We start from the raw sequence: 19,896 nt of genomic DNA, 5'->3' as shown, positions 1-19,896 counted from the left end.
GCAATGTAAGTCGCTTTGGATAAAAGCGTCTGCCAAATGCATAAATTTAAATGTAAAACATGCATTGCAAGCATTTTTTCCTGCTGACAAGTTATGTCACTGTTACCTCACGCTCACGTTGGTACCCACTGCAGACACAATTTTAATACAATTTACCAGTTTTTAACTACTTCAGAGAAAAAGCAAGACAATTTTTTCAAAAGAAGACAACTGACAAGTGAGGAAATAGAGGAGTTTTTTTTAATTCTGATGAGGAGAATTTTGACAGTGAGGCAGAGAGTGACAGTGATGAAGACCTTCCCCCGAACCTTCAAGCTCGGGATTACTGGAGCACAGACCCCATGCTCTTGACACCATTTTTCGGGTCTTTGTTTTCACAGGACCGATTCCTTCTGCTCCTCTGCTGTCTTCACTGTTCAAACAATGCAACAGCAGTTTTAAATGACCCTCTGAAAAAAATCAGAAATATTTTTACTGCTCTCACCTCCTCCTTTCATCGCATTTTTGTGCCATACCGGGATCTGTGTGTTGATGAATCTCTGATGAAGTGGAAAGGCAGGCTGGCATTTCGTCAGTTCATTCCATCTAAACGGCACAGATTTGGGGTCAAGTTTTTTGTTTTGTGTGATGTGCTCACTGGTTATGTGCAGGACATGATCATTTACTCCAGATCTACCAGTGCCATAAAACACCACCAAGGACTTGGGATTTCTGGGTCTGTTGTAATGACACTACTAGGACCTTACCTCAGAAAGGGTCATGTCCTTTATGTGGATAACTGGTACAGTAGTCCCACACTTTTCCAGAACCTTGTCTCTTGGCACTGGAGCTTGTGGGACTGTGTGTGCAAACCGCAAAGGGATGCCAACATTCGCCTGTAGAATGACAAAGGGTAATGTGGAACTCAAGGAAAATGGATCACAGTTGGCAGTCAAATAGCATGATAAGAGAGACGTCCATGTCCTTACCACTGTCCACCCAACTGGTATGGCAGCCACAGGGAAGCTGGATCACATCACTGGGCAAGCCAAGATGAAGCCAGTCTGTGTGCTGGTGTACAACAAAAAGATGGGAGCAGTTGACAAAGCGGACATGATGACTGGTTTTCTTGAATGCACCAGAAAGTCTACCAAGTGGTACAAAAATATCTTCTTTCACCTACTTGACACAGTTTTACTGAACAGCCACATTGTCTACCGGCAAATTACTGGTAAGATATTTCTATAAATCAAAGAATATAAACAAGATAAAAAAAATTGATCACATTTTCAATTAATGTAAACAAAAGTGTTATAAAGGGTATGCATGGATGTCACTTTCCTGAGTGAGTGGCAAAAGAGCTGCTGCGTGACTGGATTTAATAGGGGAACCGGTGTAAACAACGAGTAAACAAGTTTCAGTTTAAACTAAAGCTTAGACTTGATATAGTGGTGCTTAAAACTTACCAAAGATCCAGTGATCCATGGATATTGACAAGAACATTTCCTGGCATTTTTACATGCCTGATTTTGAAACCAGTAAAATACATAAATCAAATTTGCCTGTGAATGTTTTAAATAAATACAATATACTAAGGGTGTAATGGTAAACATAACTGACGGTTTGGTATGCACCTCGGTTCTGAAGTCACGGTTCGGTACAGCAGGGGAGAGAAAACTAAATATAAAATAGTTTTTTTTTTTTTTTTTTTTTAAACAGTGGTTTACTGAACAGATTGTGTCAGTCCATAAATTAATTTAATTATAACTAAAATATTTTAATTCAATTATAACTAAATAAAGAATTAATTAAATTATAACAGGTTTTTTTTAAATCTCTCTTCTAATAGTTTTTATTATTTGCTAATAAGTTATACCACACTCATATAGGCATACATCATGCATGTTACTGGCCATTGTTTAAATCTGCTAGCAATTCAAAATACATCTTTATGGCTGTACAAGATATTATTCAGCACCCTGATGAACATCGCAATGCCGGGTTGGCCTATGTTGTCGTCACGTTCTCTCCATCTGGATGAAGATAAGGAGCAGAGACTGCACAGCGGGTTGTGTTGACAGTGTTTAGTGATTTGGAGAAGAGAAAACTTCAGAATAATGTCACAGAGTTCATTCATGAAGTTGTGTGAACAACGCACAGCATCCGTATATGTCCGCGCACATGCACTTTGGTCAGAGAGGCAATATTGCGATTAAGGTATAAGATATAAGGTGTTTACATGCCAGCTGACGGTGAGGTCACATGCATACCCTCTATAAACAAATGTACAATAATAAACAGATCACACTGTCACATACTATTCTATCCTCTTCCTTACGCCCTATGGATTTGTTCTACTGTGAGTAGGAAAGGAAATCACTTCCCTGCAATTCAAGACGAACCTGATGAGAGGGCTGCTGGAGAACAGTATATTTATTGTTTTGTTTATAATACTATTTTGATTGTTGTTCATTGCAATTATATTTATAATTTGTTTTGTAATTTTATTAGAAAGTGTATATATGTATAATAGTCTAAACAAAAAAACATTTAGCTTAAATTGAGGAGATTTAATAAAACATGAATGAAATGTGTACATTTTGCAATTTCTTTTTAACAAAAGACATACGTTTTAATTATGCTAAACTTATACAACACATTCTGACTAGCAAAGCAGAGAAAAGGTCATCATGTATGCATTTGACATCATGTAACTTAAACTATATGCAAGCTAATAGTCAGTGAGGCGTGACCATATAGCTTTTCTCTGCTTTGCTAGTGAAATATGAAACTCAGTAACAATATAAACACTAAAACAAATAATATATTCATGTTACGTATCAAGCCAACTGAACCCTAATAACTTTACCGAATGCACGGAGCATATTTGCAATGTGCAAAATGACAAACATGACATTTGAACGTCCACATTTTTGAGTACTGTTCGTTTTACAAGAGAATTTTTTAAATATCTTTATTCATATTTATTGCATGTTTGTAAATAATTATATGTGCTCCAAAATAGGAGGAAAAAAACTAAAATATACTCACCATTTGACACGCGGATGTTGTGAGGGAGATGCAAAATGCCGTGTGCAAGCGAAATTCAAAGCAGTGGGGAAAAAATAGCAACATAAACATGTCAACCATAGTGTGTACACGCTAACAAATAATGTGAAAGGTTTTGAATTAAAAAAATAAAGCAAAACATTCATAGAGCGCTCACCTGCACGCGGTCATCCACCACGAGCGCCATTGTGACTGCGTCACTGCAAAAACTCACGTGTCAAGGTTGATGTGTGTTACCATGGAAATTAGAATGCATGTCATTGCATAATAACGGTCGCAATAAAAAAACTCACGCCAGGCTGCCAGTCTTATTTTTAAGAACGTACGTGCGAAAGGGTTAAGTCACCAGGTAGGTGCATGTCAGTCACAGGACTAAGTGCTGGTTCAGAGACAGAAGGCTCATCTGAATCATAAGAGAAAGACTGGGATGAATTCTCAGTGGACAAAACAGTTGACATCTCTACACTTGAGGTGGACAAATCTGGTATGTCAGGCCGACTAGCCATTGTTGTCTGATCCACACCATTATCGTCCTGATTAGACTCCGCACAGATCCTTGGCTGGTCGGTTCCACCAGAATTTGACCCTTCATCAATGCCAGGAATTGGTAGGAAGTTCACTTCAAGCAGTAGATTCCTATGCACAACTTTTGTGCGGCCTGTTGCATCCTTTATCTTATAAACATGGATGTCTGGATTCACGTCAACAACAGTAAACACCCCGTTCTCCCATTTATCGGCCAACTTCCTTTTTCCTCGTGCAACTAATACTCGATCTCCCACTGACAAGTGAGCACCTTTAACACGCTTGTTATACTGTTAAGCTTGATGCTGCTGCTCGATAGATGAATGCTTCTGAGCAATCTGCATAGCATTTTTCAAACAAGACAGCAAAGACTTGGCATAAGAGTCAAAATCAGCAACATCAGGATTATCAAGTACCTGGTTAAACATGATGTCAACTGGAAGCCTGGGTATGCGGCCAAACATAAGAAAGAAGGGTGCATAACATGTGGTTTCATGAATAGTAGCATTGTAGGCAAATGTGAGGGTCTGGATTTGCTGTGGCCATTGGACTTTAGCTTTTAAGGGAAGTGATCGAAGCATGCCACCCAAAACGCTCCGTGCAGCCATTGCCCATTGGATGGTAGGCTATGTGAGATTTTGCAACGCCGGCTAGATGAAGAAGCTCCGCTATCAGACTACTCTCGAAATTGGTGCCCTGGTCGGAGTGTATTCTTTCAGGGAATCCGTAGATACAAAACACTTTGTCCCATAGCTTTCTTGCAATTTGCTTCACTGTTTGGTTGGTGCAAAGGAATGCATGAGCGAGTTTAGTAAAATGGTCCGTGACTACGAGGACATCTACTGAATGTTGCTTACTATCTTCTGCCGACCAAAAATCTATGCACACCAACTCCATTGGGGCTGAGCTTCTAATGTTCTCCAAAGGGGCACGAGCAGAAGGTTCTGGGGACTTTGCAAAAACACACCTTTGACAGCACTTCACATACTCCCTTATGTTCTTTTCCATGTTGGGCCAATAAAAACGCTTTCTTGCAAGTGAAAGTGTGCGGTCCTGCCCTTGATGGCCTGCAATATCATGGACACCAGACAGAGCTTTGTCCTTTAGACTACAGGGCAACACAAACTGAAATCTTTTCTTCTTTGACAACGGATCTTTCGTCACTCTGTACATTACATCATCTCTAATTTCCAGCTTATTCCACTGTTTTAACAGTCTCAGCACTTGAGCACTTGCACCATGCCTTTTACTTCTCTTTCTGGTCAGAAATGACAACACTTTGGAGATTGTTGGATCTTCCTGTTGATTCTGCTTGAGGTGTTTCAAGTCGAATGTGTATGACGCAAGTTTTGAAACCAATCTCAACTCATATGCATCCAATTTTGGCTTAGTTAGGAGGTAAGTAAGGGGGTTATTATCAGTCCAGATGTTGAATTTGTGGCCTTTTAGCCAATGGCTGAACTTCTCACATACACTCCATTTTAGAGCCATAAATTCCAGCCTGTGCGCTGGATATTTACGTTGTGATGCACTGAGGGTCTTGCTCGCAAAAGCAATTGGTCTGGCTCGAAGTTCACCCTTGGGTAATTGCGACAATACAGCCCCTAGGCCGTCTAACGAAGCATCAACAGAAAGAATGAAGGGTTCATTGAAATCAGGATGAACAAGCATGACACTTTCCAGCAAGGCAGTCTTGAGTTGGTTAAAAGCAGCCTGAAACTCTGTTGTCCAATCAGAAGGGGTAAGTTTACCGTAAGTTCCTTGGAGCTTCCTGTCCTTTGACAACTTTCCTCTCCTTTTCTGCCCTGCTGTAAGCCCGAAAAGAGGTTTGGAGATTGAAGAGCAGTTGGAAATAAAGTGTTGGTAATAGAATACCATGCCAAGAAAAGACTTTATTCTCTTGACAGATGGTGTACAGCCATCATTCTCCATCAGATCTGGCGCTGTTATACTCGTGATGACCTCTACCTTTGCTGGATCAACAGACACACCTCCACTGTCAACGATATGGCCAAGGAATTTGACTTGTCTTTGGAGATGACATTTTTTAGGGAACAGTTTTAGATTGTTCTCCCTTAGCCTCTGAAACACTGTGTGTAGCCTAGACATAGCCTCACTTTCAGACGGAGCAAAGACAAGGAGATCGTCAAGGTAACACAAAAGCTTTGAAAAATTCAAGTCTCCGAAGATTCCAAGCATCATCCTCATGAAGGAAGCTGGGCTATTACAAAGTCCTTGTGGCATACGGTTATATTCATGAAGGCCTAACGGTGTGGTGAAAGCCGTATATTTCTTGTCTTCCTCATTAATTGGGATATTATAAAAACCTGACGTGAGGTCCATTGTGGCAAGGCAGTCAGCCTGGTGAGGCAGAGGGTGTGCATCCTTTAGAGTTCTGGCATTTAGCCACCTAAAATCAGTGCAAATACGCAACTCACCATCTTTCTTCCACACCATCACTAATGGTGATGCGTACTCAATTGAAGACTTCCTGATGATACCACTCTCTTCCATGTCATTGAGAACTTGCCTTAACTTCTCATAGTGGGCAGGTGAGACTCGCCTATAAGGCAATCGAAAGGGTTGATCATCAGTTAACCGTATACGGTGTACATATCCTTTGGTTTCAAGAAGATGTCTTGATAGTCAGCTAATAACTCTGTTAGCTTAGACTTGCAACCATCACTAATCTGACTCCAATCAATGTTAATATCACCAAGGCCCAGTTCCAACAGACTTTTATTACAGGACAGAAATTACTGGCGACATCTGACTTGTTTTCCACTGGAGTAACATGTAGGCCCTGGAAAATCTCAAAATCCTCAGATGCAATGCATGGAAATACGTCAGCCAGCTTACAGTTTCTTTTCAAAGTGACTACTTTATTTGTTGGATTCACAAATGTCATAGGCACCCACCTGTCGCCCCAGAGTGGTGTAACAAGGCGACCAACCAGAATATTTTGAGGCAAGACTTTGGAATTGGTTGGCTCAACGATCACTGTGCTGCCGGGTGAAATGGGAACATTAGGTGGCAGACGGCCCCAGACCAAATGTTCATGCTCTGGCAAAAGCACTACGGCTTGAGTGAGTTTAACTGTGCCTATTTTATCAGGGACGGTTGCTCCATTCCAATTTTCAACGCCTGTAAACATTGACAAGAACTGATGAGCATCTCCGTTAAGTTGATTGTTAGGTCTAATAGCAACGTCCCAATAATCGCTGCTGCTCTTCAGCTCCTGAATCAAGTGCTTAATGATATTAGAGCCCAATATAAGATCATCAAGTTGACCAGGCACGACCAAACAGGGAACAACGCACTGGATCCCAAAGAATTGGATCTCTAAATCGTAGAAACACTCAGGCTGCGCATGCTGACCACCACAGCCAACCAACACAATGTTTTCTTCAGAATGTTTCTTGACAGGCAAGACACCAGCTGAACTGATTTTTTCTTCTGCGTGTTTGCTGATTATACATGCCATAGAACCTGAATCAAGCATGCCACTGAGCTGAACATGGTTGTTGACGATTTAAGCAAAGAGAGCTTCAGCACATCCTCTGGCTTTGTGAAGCTTTAGAGATTTTAACCTAGTTTTCTTGTTTTCCTAAACCACTTAACGGAGAATCATGGGTGAAAATGAAATCGATAACGTTACACAAAGAAAATCAAAGCTTCAAGACTTGAAAAGATTTCAAGACTTCAATGGTAGCTGCTATTGCTCTAGTCTAGCCGCTTGCGGGTTTCCATGGTAACGTCGTCGCTGTTTTATACTTAGAATTGTGACCGTTCCCTTATCGAGTTGGTTCCTCGACATTACGTATGGGGGAAAACCCTTTTCCTCGAAATGCTGAAGCCTGATTGAATCACTCTATTGTTTTGCAGTAGCCAGTGGTGTCCTGGCAATCGCCTGATTGGCTGGCTCAGCCACTATATAAGCGATGTCAGGCGCCAAAAAACCTCAGAATCTTTCTTCTTCACCTGGAGTCTGGTTTCGTCGTTGATTTACGCTACGAGAGTGGACCACGCGGATTGCAAATCCCCTCTTGCGTTCCAGCGGATTACTGAAATTTCAAGATGTCTCTTTGCCACGAGTGTGGCAGGCCCGTCGACTTTCCGGACGCACACGAGGATTGTGTGCTGTGTCTGGGCCTAGCCCATGCTGAGGCGGCATTGGAAGGATCAGATTGCCGAGCCTGTGAGGAATTGCCAATCAGGATCCTTCGTGCGCGGCTGGCCATCGTTAGCGGCGACGACCCGCTGCACCCACGTTGCCCTCGTGCGCCAGAACCCCCACTCACCTATGTTGAGGATAGTTCCCGCCCTCCGGCTGAAGCGCGGGAAATGGTCTCATTCAGATACGGAGAGGACGATGCCATGTCCACAAGTGCTTCCGACCCGGGTGCCTGGTCGGAAGTTCCTTCAGAGGCTGGCTGTATCTCAACCTCTCTGAATACGGAGCTAATGAATATTCTTGCAGAGGCAGTGGCGGTTATGGAGCTGGACTGGGTGGCACCTGAACAGCCATCCAAATGCTGGATGGACGGGTCCTTCCTCGGCGCTAGCCACCAGGCAGACGTTGCGCAGAGACCAGCCCCCTTCTTTTCCGAGCTCCACGAGGAGCTCACTCGTTCATGGCACTCCCTTCACTCAGACCGGGCCCATGCTCAAGGGACTCAGCTGTTCACAACAGTGGAAGGGGCAGAGAAAAAAGGATATGCCAGGCCGCCTCCCATCGAGGATGCCGTCGTGGCTCACTTATGCCCGTTGCGCGGTTGGAAAGCCGCCTCACTGTCTTTGAAGCCATGCCGAGCTACAGCTCACATTGCTGAAAAGGCATATGTTTCAGCAGGACATGCAGCATCTGCACCCTCCACACGATGGCAATCCTGCAGGTCTTCCAAACGCAACTTCCGCGGTCCCTGGACGAGGAAGGCCCGGACTCAGAGTCAGTCTGTAAACTGCGTATAGCAGCGGACCTCGGATTGGCCGGTTCTAAGAAGGTGGCCCAGGGAATCGGCCACAACATGTACACGGAGGCGTTGAAGCAATCTAAGATGCTGCCGCATCTTCTCCCCAAACGAACAAACGCGCCTCCCAGGGCAATATCCAGATCATCATCGGCTCAACGTCAGACAGGTTACACTGGAAGCGCGCCTGTCCCGAGTGTGAATCCGCGCCACAACCCGGAACCGCCGCTCCGTAAGAGGCAGTTCAGGGAACCCCGTTTCGGGGCGAAGTCGACCCCCTCATAATAGGGGTCGGCAGGCGGAAAAAAAGGAGCAGCGCTCCTGATGTTCGTGTGAGGAGGAAGAGAGTGCGGCCCGTGCACGGCAGCGGACCGGCGGCCAAGAGAGAATCCCGACGATGTGCATTCACATGTTGTGTCAAATAAAATGTTATAGGCCTCACCAAAAGAGCTATTTTCCTCCACTAATTACTACCCGCGACATAAGCGGAACCTCTCCCTCGGGAGATGTTTGGCGGAGTGGAAGCTCGGCGCAAACTGAGCATTCAAATGTCTCTGTGGGTCAAACCACAGAAACATCCCCTGCTGTCATTTTAAGCAGCAATGTTTTGCTGGCGACTGGCACGAGGCCCTTGCCGCAGCAAACACTGACGTCACTATTATCGAACCACCTAAGTGCGTGGGCAGAGCTACCGGCGGCGTCAGAACGGGTAATCAACACTGTAAAGCGTGACTACACTCTACAGTTCGCTTGCATACCACCCCGCTCAACGGCGTGATTATAACAGAAGTTTTGGAAGAGCACCCCACTGTTACGGGCAGAAATCTCCTCCCTCATAGTGAAGCAAGCGATAGAGATGGTACCTGTACAGCCGCTACTTCCTTGTTCCGAAAAAGGACGGGGGCATGCTCCCCATTTTAGATCTAAGACCACTAAACAAAGCGCTTGCGAAACGATCGTTCAAAATGATTACAGTGAAGCAGATCCTTGCACACATTCAGCCCGGGGATCCTTTCATTGCGGTGGATCTGAAAGATGCTTATTTTCACATCCAGGTAGCCCCTCATCACAGCCGTTTTCTGCGATTTGCGTTCAAAGGTGTTGCATTCCAGTTTAAAGTGTTACCCTTCGGCCTACCACTGCCCCCCCGTACATCTACGATGTGCATGAATGCGGCGCTTTCTCCCCTGAGACTCAGTGGAATGCGCGTTCTAAACTATCTCGACGACTGGCTGATCCTTGCTAAATCGAAAAATGTGCTCGAGGAGCACAAACAGATGCTCCTCGCTCATTTAGCGCGCCTAGGTTTGTCTGTGAACATGCAGAAGAGCACGCTTCAGTCCTGCCAATCCATTACCTTTCTGGGTATGGTTTTGGACTCATGCACGATGATCGCGTGCTTATCAACACAGAGAATCCAGTCCATTCACAATACACTGGCCTACTTTGTGCGAGACAGGGCAGTCCTTTTAAAAACGTTCCAGAGACTACTGGGTCTAATGGCGGCTGCAGCCTCCGTCTGTCGGCTGAGCTTACTGCATATGAGACCACTGCAGCTTTTGCTACAGAACAGAGCCCCATCACACGCGTGGAGGGCAGGGACAGAACGCCTTGTCATAATGCGAGCATGTCTCGAGACCTTGATGCCCTGGTTTGGCACAACTATGTTCAAAGAAGGTGCTGCTATGGGCAGGGTGTACAGAAGGATAGTGGTGACCACAGACGCATCGCTGTCAGGCTGGGGTGCCCTCTGCGATGGCAGACCAGCGTTCGGTGCATTGACGGGAGACCAAAAGCACTGGCATATGAACTGCTTGGAGATGAAGGCTGTTCGTCTGGCGCTGCAGGTTTTTCTTCCGTTTCTGAAGGACCGTCATGTTCTGATCAGAACAGACAACACGGCGGTGAACGCGTCCTGACGCCCTGGATGAACATGTTGTCAACTCCTCTGTGGCGAGTTCCACTGGGGAGGGATCTGTTGTCCCAGGCGAGGGGCTCCATATGGCACGCCAGGCCGGAATTGTGGGACCTACACGTGTGGAAAATCAGTGTAGAGTGAACCAGTTGGATGCTTCACACCGAGTCTGGGTCCCGCTAGCAGAGTCCAGAGCACCGTCAACGAGGCGCTTATACGCACTGAAATGGAGAGTGTTTGCGCACTGGTGTGATAAAAATGAAGACCCTGTGGATTGTGCTATTCCCGTAATTTTAACCTTCCTACAGGAATGTCTGGATAATGGCAGCTCTCCGTCTACGTTGAAGGTCTATGTGGCCGCTATCGCAGCCTCTCATAGTATACTGGACGGCCGTTCAGTGGGTAAACACCCCTTAATCACAAGCTTTCTTTGGGGAGCGAGGCGACTGAATCCTCCCCGCCCTCGCCAAATGCCAGTATGGGACCTATCGTTAGTGCTCAGAGCGCTATCTGACACACCATTCGAACCAGCTGAGTCTATCGACCTGAAAGTGCTCTCATTTAAGACGGCGTTGCTGCTCGCACTAGCGTGTGGGAAGCGGGTAGGTGATCTACATGCCCTCTCAGTTAACAATGCTTGTATGCAGTTTGGTCCAGACGATTGTATGGTCAGACTCATGCCCAGACACGGCTACACGCCTGTAGTGAAAATTCGTGGGATGTGAAGGAAGAAGACGGGGTCGGCTTTGACTGGGACTCGCTCTCTTTATTCACTCTTGTCCAAAACAAATAACAACCACACGTGTGTGTGTGTGTGTGTGTGTGTGTGTGTGTGTGTGTGTGTGTGTGTGTGTGTGTGTGTGTGTGTGTGTAAACTCAGTTTCTCCACGATATGGATCGCTCCTTCTCAATCAGACTTTCTTTATCAGTATATCTCAGTTTCTCTGATGTGCATGCGAAGTCCCAGTCCAGGTCTCTCTCCCTCTCTCTCTGTTCTGCTGGGGTTTAAATCGTGTCTCTCCACGCCAATTACTGCAAACAGACACAGGTGTTAGTGATCTGCACTTGACCTACTTGCTCACCGCTCGGCTCCGCCTCCTCTCTCCCGCTACAGTGGATTGTTACGTCGATTGCTACAGTTACGTTGACATTTTTCCTCGATTGTAGTCGGTGGTGTGCTGAACCAGAGAGCACAGCGATTAATGCACTGTACGCCTGACGGTCTGATTCTGATGGTCTTGCTAATTATTCAGTCTCATATGCCATGTATTTGCTAGGAGATAAAAAATAATTCAAGTGGAATAACAATATTTGGTGCTGAAGGAGACGGAGCTGAGCTCCGGCAGGGTGTGTTGTGGACCCGAGGTGGCGGAGCTGCGCTCTGTGCGCTCCGGCCCAGTTTAACCTCTGGCTATAATAAAACACACACTGCAAAAACAATGGTAATACATTTTTAAGTTGGCCAAATTAAATTTCTGTGAATTTATGCGATTTAATATAAATTCAATTTGGTCAACTGAAAAATTGAAATGTGATCAGTCACTAGAAAATGATCGGGTTTTTTTACAGTGCACTGTGCAGCCATGATTATATATATTTCCTGGTGAAACTTTGCTAATGTAGCCATAATTAATGATGTTTTTATTGACGGGTAAAAATATCCATCTTTAGTAGTAGTAGATCTTTAGTATTAGTAGTAGTAGATAGTATAAATGATTTTATTGATATTTGTATTGATGGGTTTGTGATAGTATAAATTATTTTATTGATATTTGTATTGATGGGTTTGTGATAGTATAAATTATTTTATTATTCTTTATTTGATTTGTAATATTGAAAAATATTAGTTAACATACACTTAACCATAATTTCATTGGGCGTTTCTGTGAGAAAGAACAGGAAGAAAGTCTGCAAGCTAAATCTAGTTGATGTAACAAGCATGTGTCACTTTTTAGAGCCAGACACCTTTATTTGTTGGTTTAGGTGTATTTTGAATAGCAATACAATTATAAATATTGTGCATCGACTTTGTTGACTTTAATATTTTCAACTGTTTTTCTAATACAACTTATCTGAGACAAGAACGTGGAAATGCAAGTATATTTTCATAAAAATATTGCAAACATACTGATAGTGAGTTGTTGTGGCATGTTGGAAACTCAGAAGTGAAGACCAGGAGAACTTGTATATCTTTTGAGCAGGGGTTACTCTACTCTTACTATTGAGAGCACAAGTTGGTAGCAGCAGTCGGCTTGGTGGATTCCATGTCTTGTTGGATTTTGTTTAATAGTACTTGATCACCATGTTTGTGAACAAGTGAGTCCTGGAACACAGCCATCTTCCTGGTTTGTGGTTGGAGCTGAATTATGTAGAAACCAGGGTGCGCCTGCCGTTGACTTAGCTGGGTTGGATGTTGTAGCCAAAAGTTCCTCCCATCATGTGCCACCCATAGAATTCTTGCTCTCCTGAAGGCGGGTCTGGCATCCAGACGTTCTTTCCAGCAAAAATGCCGTTTCTTGACATATCCATAAGTTTTCATTAAGTTTCTGGAGTCTACACTTTGTGCGATGTCTGTGATGATTAGTAGCAAGGCAATCTTGATCATGTTGATGGATGACTTAAGTGCCCGTATAGTGATTCTCGACGTTGTGTATTTTTTTTTTCATGACAGTTGGCTCGGTAGTGGGTCTAGTTGTCCTCTAGAGGTTGTGGCTTCATACACAGGTGAGGAAATCGGTGCGTATGGGTCTAGGGACAGCCATCAAGTGGTATCTGCACAGAGTAAAAAATAAAACAAAAGACAGCAGAGCATTATTTGTTTTAAAAGAGTGCAAACATTAAAGGTGCCCTAGAATAATTTAAAACAATATGTTAAATTGTTCTCTGATATCTATATAGAGGGTATGTGGCTTTTTTAAGATAAAAAAATGTCCACATACAGTTTTACAGGTCCATTTACAACCCTATAAATTATCCCTAGGATGTAATGCTCTGTTTTTGCCTTATTTGGAAGGATCATGAATATTAATTTTGAGCTCTGTTCTGATTGGCTTATTTCAGCAGCTCACAGCTCACAGCAGTTCAGTAAAGCGGCTCGTGAGTCCTGACCATCCTGATAAAACACAGACTGGCTAAATGACACTTTAAGCAAAACATCTCAAATGGAGATTGATAAAATGCTTGTTAAAATTACTTGTTTATTGGTGTTCCGATTGGCGTGCGTGATGACGTCTTTGTGACGGCGTACCCGGAAGTATAAAAGGGAGCCGGCGCATAATGGCGGCAGTTTTTTGCTCTGAAGCATGCCGAGGTGTGGCCGCGACACAGTGCTCATTCCCTGTCAGGGAACAAGGGTTATATACATAACCCGAGCCGTTCCCTTATCGAGGGAACTTCCCACTGCGTCGGAACGACGAAATGGGGATGAGTACCCACTAGGCCACACCGAGGGTAGCGCCTTCCCTAGTGTGAAGCCGGAAACCGGGCACAACTAGGACTGAAGCACCCTAGCGCCAGGTGTCGCAGCGAGATCCAGGCTGTAAAACCTGATAAAAGTGTGTGGGTGGCCCACCCAGCTGCCTCACAGATATCCTGCAAGGGGACGCCAGAAAGGAGGGCCACTGAAGAGGCCATGCCTCTGGTGGAATGAGCCCTCACGGCCAAGGGTGAAGGCAAACTGCGCACCCGATAGGCCACGGTTATTGGCTGGACAATCCAATTACTAATTGTCTGAGTAGAAGCAGGCATTCCTTTCTTGGGTGAACCGAAACACACTAACAGCTGCTGAGATCTCCTCCATTGTGCAGACTTCTCCAAATAGACTCTAAGTGCCCTAACCGGGCAGAGTAGGTGAAGCCTCCCTTCTTCCGCCGTCACGTGAGGCGGAGGATGAAATCCCTGCAGAACCAAAGACCTGACCACCCTTGATGGGACCTTAGGCACGTAGCCCGACCTAGGATGTTAAATGGCTTTTACTCCACCCGGGGCAAACTCCAGGCAAGTTGGCGTTACCGCCAAGGCCTGGAGATCTCCCACTCTCCTAAGAGAGGTAATGGCGAGGAGAAAAGCCACTTTAATGGTCAGGTGCTTCGGTTCTCCCAGCTCCAGTGGCTCGAAGGGGTCCTCAGCCAACCCTCCGAGAATCCATTCATGCTATAAAGCTGTAAAGCCTGTGAACTACTGTGCTGTGTCCATCCAAAGACTGTCAACAATTAAACCTCCTTTGCTTTGAACTGATCAAATCCATTGTGTTTTTACCGACACTCCATTGAAGAATGCTAGATTTAAGCCATCACCTAATACAGTCCAACCTTTCCAGTACTACTATTGAACAGTGCTACAGATATTAGTAAGTTCTTGTAAGATAGTCAGATCCATGCGACCATTTGGGACATGTGATCATTTTGCCTGAAGCGTTGTTATAAAAGTCTACTCCTGAATCCTGATAATACAACCAAGCGTTTAGCTGATAACAGTAGAGACTAACGTAATCCGGAAGTTCGTTACCAGCTTGTTCTACGTTGTCATAGCGATCATGGGAAAGGTCAGAGTTCGGGAAAGTTGTGGATACTATCCAGTGTTTTACCTAAATTAATAAATAAGCAAGCTGCATTTTATCAATTTCAACTTATATGGTGGAAAAGGTGACGATTGCTAGAAGGATCGCATGTACATCTACAGTTGTATACAAAATAATATTAACCTTTGTCATTAGACACATTATTTAGTTTTGTATGGTACTTGGAGTATTCTATTGTTATTGTACTAGCATCTTGCGTCCTCTAGACAATGCTGTCTCTCTAAGAAACTTTCAATTTAATCAGAAATTGTTTAAACAGCTAGTCAATAAGTGGATAAATTACTTACTGCTTGCAGGCATACAGTGTCCCCTTTCTTCAGTGAAGATGCTGAGTGACGCTTGCTTCAAATGGGCCGAACAAACAAAAGATTTGTTGTGGTATCCGATTATAATAAACCTCAACCATGTGTCATGAGAGCCGTTTTTACTATCTTCGAGTGTCTTGTTTACCATCAGTAGATTCGGCTTGTTTGGACAGATGCAAATGTTGTGCATATAAATTATCCCCAAAGCTTACATCATGGTTGGGTTTATGTTGAGATCACAATTTTTTTTTGTTGAGTTTTTGATTTACGAGATTTACATAAGAAATAGGAGGCAATGGTGTTTGAGACTCACAGTATGTGATGTCCATGTACTGAACTCTTATTATTTCACTATGGCAAGGTTATTTCCATTTTTCATTCTAGGGCACCTTTAAGGTTGTTTCCTCTGTTCAATCTAAGTCTGCTATGTAGTTCTTTTTTTCCATATTTCTTAATTCCTACGACACCTAAAGAACAGTGAGGTAAGGATGGACTAGTGGGTAGGGGAAGGCCTATGAGTGAATCTTCACTGCAGGAATGACCATCGATGCCTGTAGCACAAAGGGCCTATAAGATTGGGCAATTCCTAATGCTGGTGCTTGACATAGTGCTTTCTTCAAATCATTAAAGGCTGTGAGCTGAATTTCTTCCATACAAACAGTATCAGAATCTTTAACTTGGCCTTTCAACAAGTCATAGAGAGGCTGTGCAATTGAGGCATATTCTTCAATCCAAGGTCTACAGTAACCTGCTGTTCCTAAAAAGATTGGAGTGTTTTAATTGTATTAGGTGGAGGTATAGCTTTGACAGAAGCAGCTCGATCCTCTATGGATGGCGTTTCATACAAAACAGAATCTTCGCCTATTACACCAGTTAAACAAAGTTTTAGTTTTCTTGTATGGAATGTTTAAACCTTCAGCCAATTTTGTAGAAATTACTGTAATTTCTGTACCTTTATTAAAAAAAGTCAATCTCTTTCTCTTTTGTGCTACTTTTCACAAAAATTCTCGTCATTGTGATGGATTACTCACAGCCCCAATAATTCGTTTTTTTTTTCCAGTTGTTTTTGTGCTCTTTAAAAGAGCCTGAGCCAGCTGTCCTAAAGTTTCAGTGTACCCTGGCTGAACTACTTCAGGATTGTAGGGGGGCTGGGAAGGAACAGAATTATGCATAGTATTTATTTTACTATCTCTTAAGCCATCGGTTGTCTTGATTCCTAGTGCTGAAAGTAGCTGCTGCTACTTTCACTTTTGCCTTAACATCAGCATCTCTTTCCCACATGGCTAACCTTTCTAGGTTACTTCTGAGGGTTTTGTTAGACCAAGTTAGATTTAGGAATAGAAATGCTTTTCTTTACTCAGCTAAAAGACCATCTGACCAGATGCAAACAAAACCTCCTTGGTCTTCTAACACACATTCAGAATCATCAACTATTCCACTGTAAGCTGAAACTGACTGAAAAAATCTTTCAGTGAATTTACTCACAGTTTCTTCTTTTCTTTGCACACAGTTAGTGATTCTGAACCAGTCAGATGTCTTTGGGTCCCATGATATTCTTTAGAATTTTCAGAACACCTTCTCTCATATCACCTTTACTGACATGTTGTAGTTCAGAAGTAAAAGCAAAACTGTTGAATTCAGATTCAGTTAGAATGTGTGACATCAGCATGTGTGACTTCTGTTAACGACATGTTGTAGAGACGCATTTTGCATAACAATGTCCTTTTAAATGCAGAAAATTGTGTACATGCTGAGGGCAAGCTCTGGGATAATTTTTTAAAGGGTCATGAAACCCCCCTGCTGCAGCGGTGTTTTTTCACACCTTTGATTTGAAAAGGCTTCTTAAAAGGGGAGTGGTCGCCTGTGAAAAGGTGGGATGGTATTGTGTGGAAAGAGGGAATGGTTTGCATAAATAGGGGAGTGTCATTAGGTGCATTAAGATTAGCGATACCAACAGCAGCAGTTACAGCGGTTCTGAGACATGTTCTTGGTTCAAGTTGGCATTGTTTACCACAGTGAGATTAAATGAGGGATGAGTACAGCGAATGAGAGAGCTATGAGTGGCGCTTACAGCTCATTCGGCGCCCTTACGTTACTTCGTATCAGCATAACGCCTAGCTTTCCTCCTTGACTTTTCTGCACGCTGCTTCCAAAACTTTCCCATCATGTCTCTACAATAATGATGGAAGACGAGCCTGACAGAAGTGACTGTCTCATGCATATTAACTACATTATCTTGTATGCATACTACATTGCAGTGATTGGACTGAATGAGCTTTATGTCATGAATATATATCGAGAATCGCTCGGAGCGGTCGACGTCAGCATGTCCCCAGCAGCTCATACTTGGGCCGAAAAGCCCGCGCTGACGTCAGCATTTGTGACGTTGCTCCGACTAAGCTTTTCAAACCGGAAGACAGAAATCGCTCTGAAAAATGCAAAAATAACTATTTTCACATATGAATACCATTAATGAGTACCCTTAGTGTTTTCAATGATGTGCAGCCTATACATATCTGTTTACATCTCAAAAAAAAGTGTTTTGGGGTTTCATGACCCTTTAAAGTCTTTATGGGCTACTGGTTTGGCAACAGTTTGTACATGTTCAACAGAGTTAGTAGGAACACATTAAATCCCTTCTCCTAGCACCACATGCATTCACTGAATCTACAGGCACATCAGTTACTGATTGGATGGCTATATCTGTTTCAAAAAAAGCTTGTAAGTCAGTATAAGTTATCAGGCTGACTAACTTCATTCACATCAGTTTTCTATGCAGCTTTGTTGTGGTTCAATTTCTTCAAAAGATGCTAGTCTAGCACAGAGCTTGTTTCTCTAGCTCTGAAATACGCTGATACTGTTGTCTAGCTAGCGCAAAACCAAATCCTCTGTGACAACAAATAATGGCTTTTACATTGTTCTTGTAAAAACACGCTCCTAAAACTTTTTTACATTCATCAATCGACCATGTCTTGTCTGGATGGATCTCATATTTCTTTGTCAAATTCAATCTGACTGTCACTATTGAGTCCATGTGCTCTCCTAACAATGATTTGAATTCACAATCTGATCACAAAGGCGTCGCAAGGCCACATTTTTTAGTTGTGAGATCAGTCTAGCATTCTTTCTAAACATGTTTCTTTGTAACCACAAAATCAAAACACTAAAACTCAGATCAACTACTGTTAACCTTCCTTGGCAAAACAGAGGACAACACAAATATTACCGCATAATGCTGATTTTGAAAAACAGCTGACAAACTGCTGACAAACAGAGGCTGAACAACTATTAGTTGGTGATGCTAAATCTTTCCTGCCTGAAACAGAGGCAAAATAATTCTTCCCTGCCTGAAAAACAGAGGCTTAAACAATACTTCCCTGCCAAAACAGAGGCTTACAAACATTAGCTTGTGATGCTAACATTTCCTGCCTGAAAAACAGAGGGTAACTTTCATCTCTAAAACATTTTTTAGAGGATAACTTAGTTAATCAAACCCTACATCTGTCTGATAACTCCTCTCTGGTGGTGCAGAGGGAAACAAATTTATACTGGTCTTTACGGTTCTTTTGGATAGAGTGACTCACCAACACTTGGTTGTACAGAATAATTCCACTGGATCCAGTCTGGAGCGAAGCCAGAATCTTTGTTGAGCTGGATTCAGTCTGGAACGAAGTCAGAATCTTTGTTGAGCTGGATTCAGTCTGGAACGAAGTCAGAATCTTTGTTGAGCTGGATTCAGTCTGGAATGAAGTCAGAATCTTTGTTGAGCTGGATTCAGTCAGGAACGAAGTCAGAATCTTTGTTGAGCTGGATTCAGTCTGGAACGAAGTCAGAATCTTTGTTGAGCTGGATTCAGTCTGGAATGAAGTCAGAATCTTTGTTGAGCTGGATTCAGTCTGGAACGAAGTCAGAATCTTTGTTGAGCTGGATTCAGTCTGGAACGAAGTCAGAATCTTTGTTGAGCTGGATTCAGTCAGGAACGAAGTCAGAATCTTTGTTGAGCTGGATTCAGTCTGGAATGAAGTCAGAATCTTTGTTGAGCTGGATTCAGTCTGGAATGAAGTCAGAATCTTTGTTGAGCTGGATTCAGTCAGGAACGAAGTCAGAATCTTTGTTGAGCTGGATTCAGTCTGGAACGAAGTCAGAATCTTTGTTGAGCTGGATTCAGTCTGGAATGAAGTCAGAATCTTTGTTGAGCTGGATTCAGTCTGGAACGAAGTCAGAATCTTTGTTGAGCTGGATTCAGTCTGGAACGAAGTCAGAATCTTTGTTGAGCTGGATTCAGTCAGGAACGAAGTCAGAATCTTTGTTGAGCTGGATTCAGTCTGGAATGAAGTCAGAATCTTTGTTGAGCTGGATTCAGTCCGGAACGAAGTCAGAATCTTTGTTGAGCTGGATTCAGTCTGGAACGAAGTCAGAAACTTTGTTGAGGTGGATTCAGTCTGGAACGAAGTCAGAATCTGTGTTGAGCTGGATTCAGTCAGGAACGAAGTCAGAATCTGTGTTGAGCTGGATTCATTCAGGAACGAAGTCAGAATCTTTGTTGAGCTGGAT

General features: G+C 43.4%; 1 long non-coding RNA gene across 7 annotated transcripts; it reads right to left on the bottom strand.

Annotated features, from left to right (window-relative positions):
- Positions 1-222: 222 nt before the first annotated feature.
- Positions 223-3,297, bottom strand: LOC137078832 (uncharacterized). Of its 7 annotated transcripts, none has more exons than XR_010905357.1 (7): positions 3,206-3,281; positions 2,298-3,015; positions 1,163-1,221; positions 969-1,050; positions 747-875; positions 516-585; positions 223-412 (listed from the first exon to the last, which is right to left on the bottom strand). It is a non-coding gene; the product is annotated as an uncharacterized lncRNA (long non-coding RNA). The 7 variants fall into 7 exon arrangements; XR_010905360.1 differs by having other exon boundaries at positions 2,849-3,015; XR_010905358.1 differs by lacking the exon at positions 2,298-3,015 and having other exon boundaries at positions 1,163-1,207; positions 3,206-3,297.
- Positions 3,298-19,896: the final 16,599 nt, after the last annotated feature.

Source organism: Pseudorasbora parva, chromosome 6 (genome assembly GCF_024679245.1).
Source record: "Pseudorasbora parva isolate DD20220531a chromosome 6, ASM2467924v1, whole genome shotgun sequence".
NCBI classification, from domain to species: Eukaryota; Metazoa; Chordata; class Actinopteri; order Cypriniformes; family Gobionidae; genus Pseudorasbora; species Pseudorasbora parva.
This window is presented reverse-complemented; position numbering and strand designations above follow the sequence as displayed.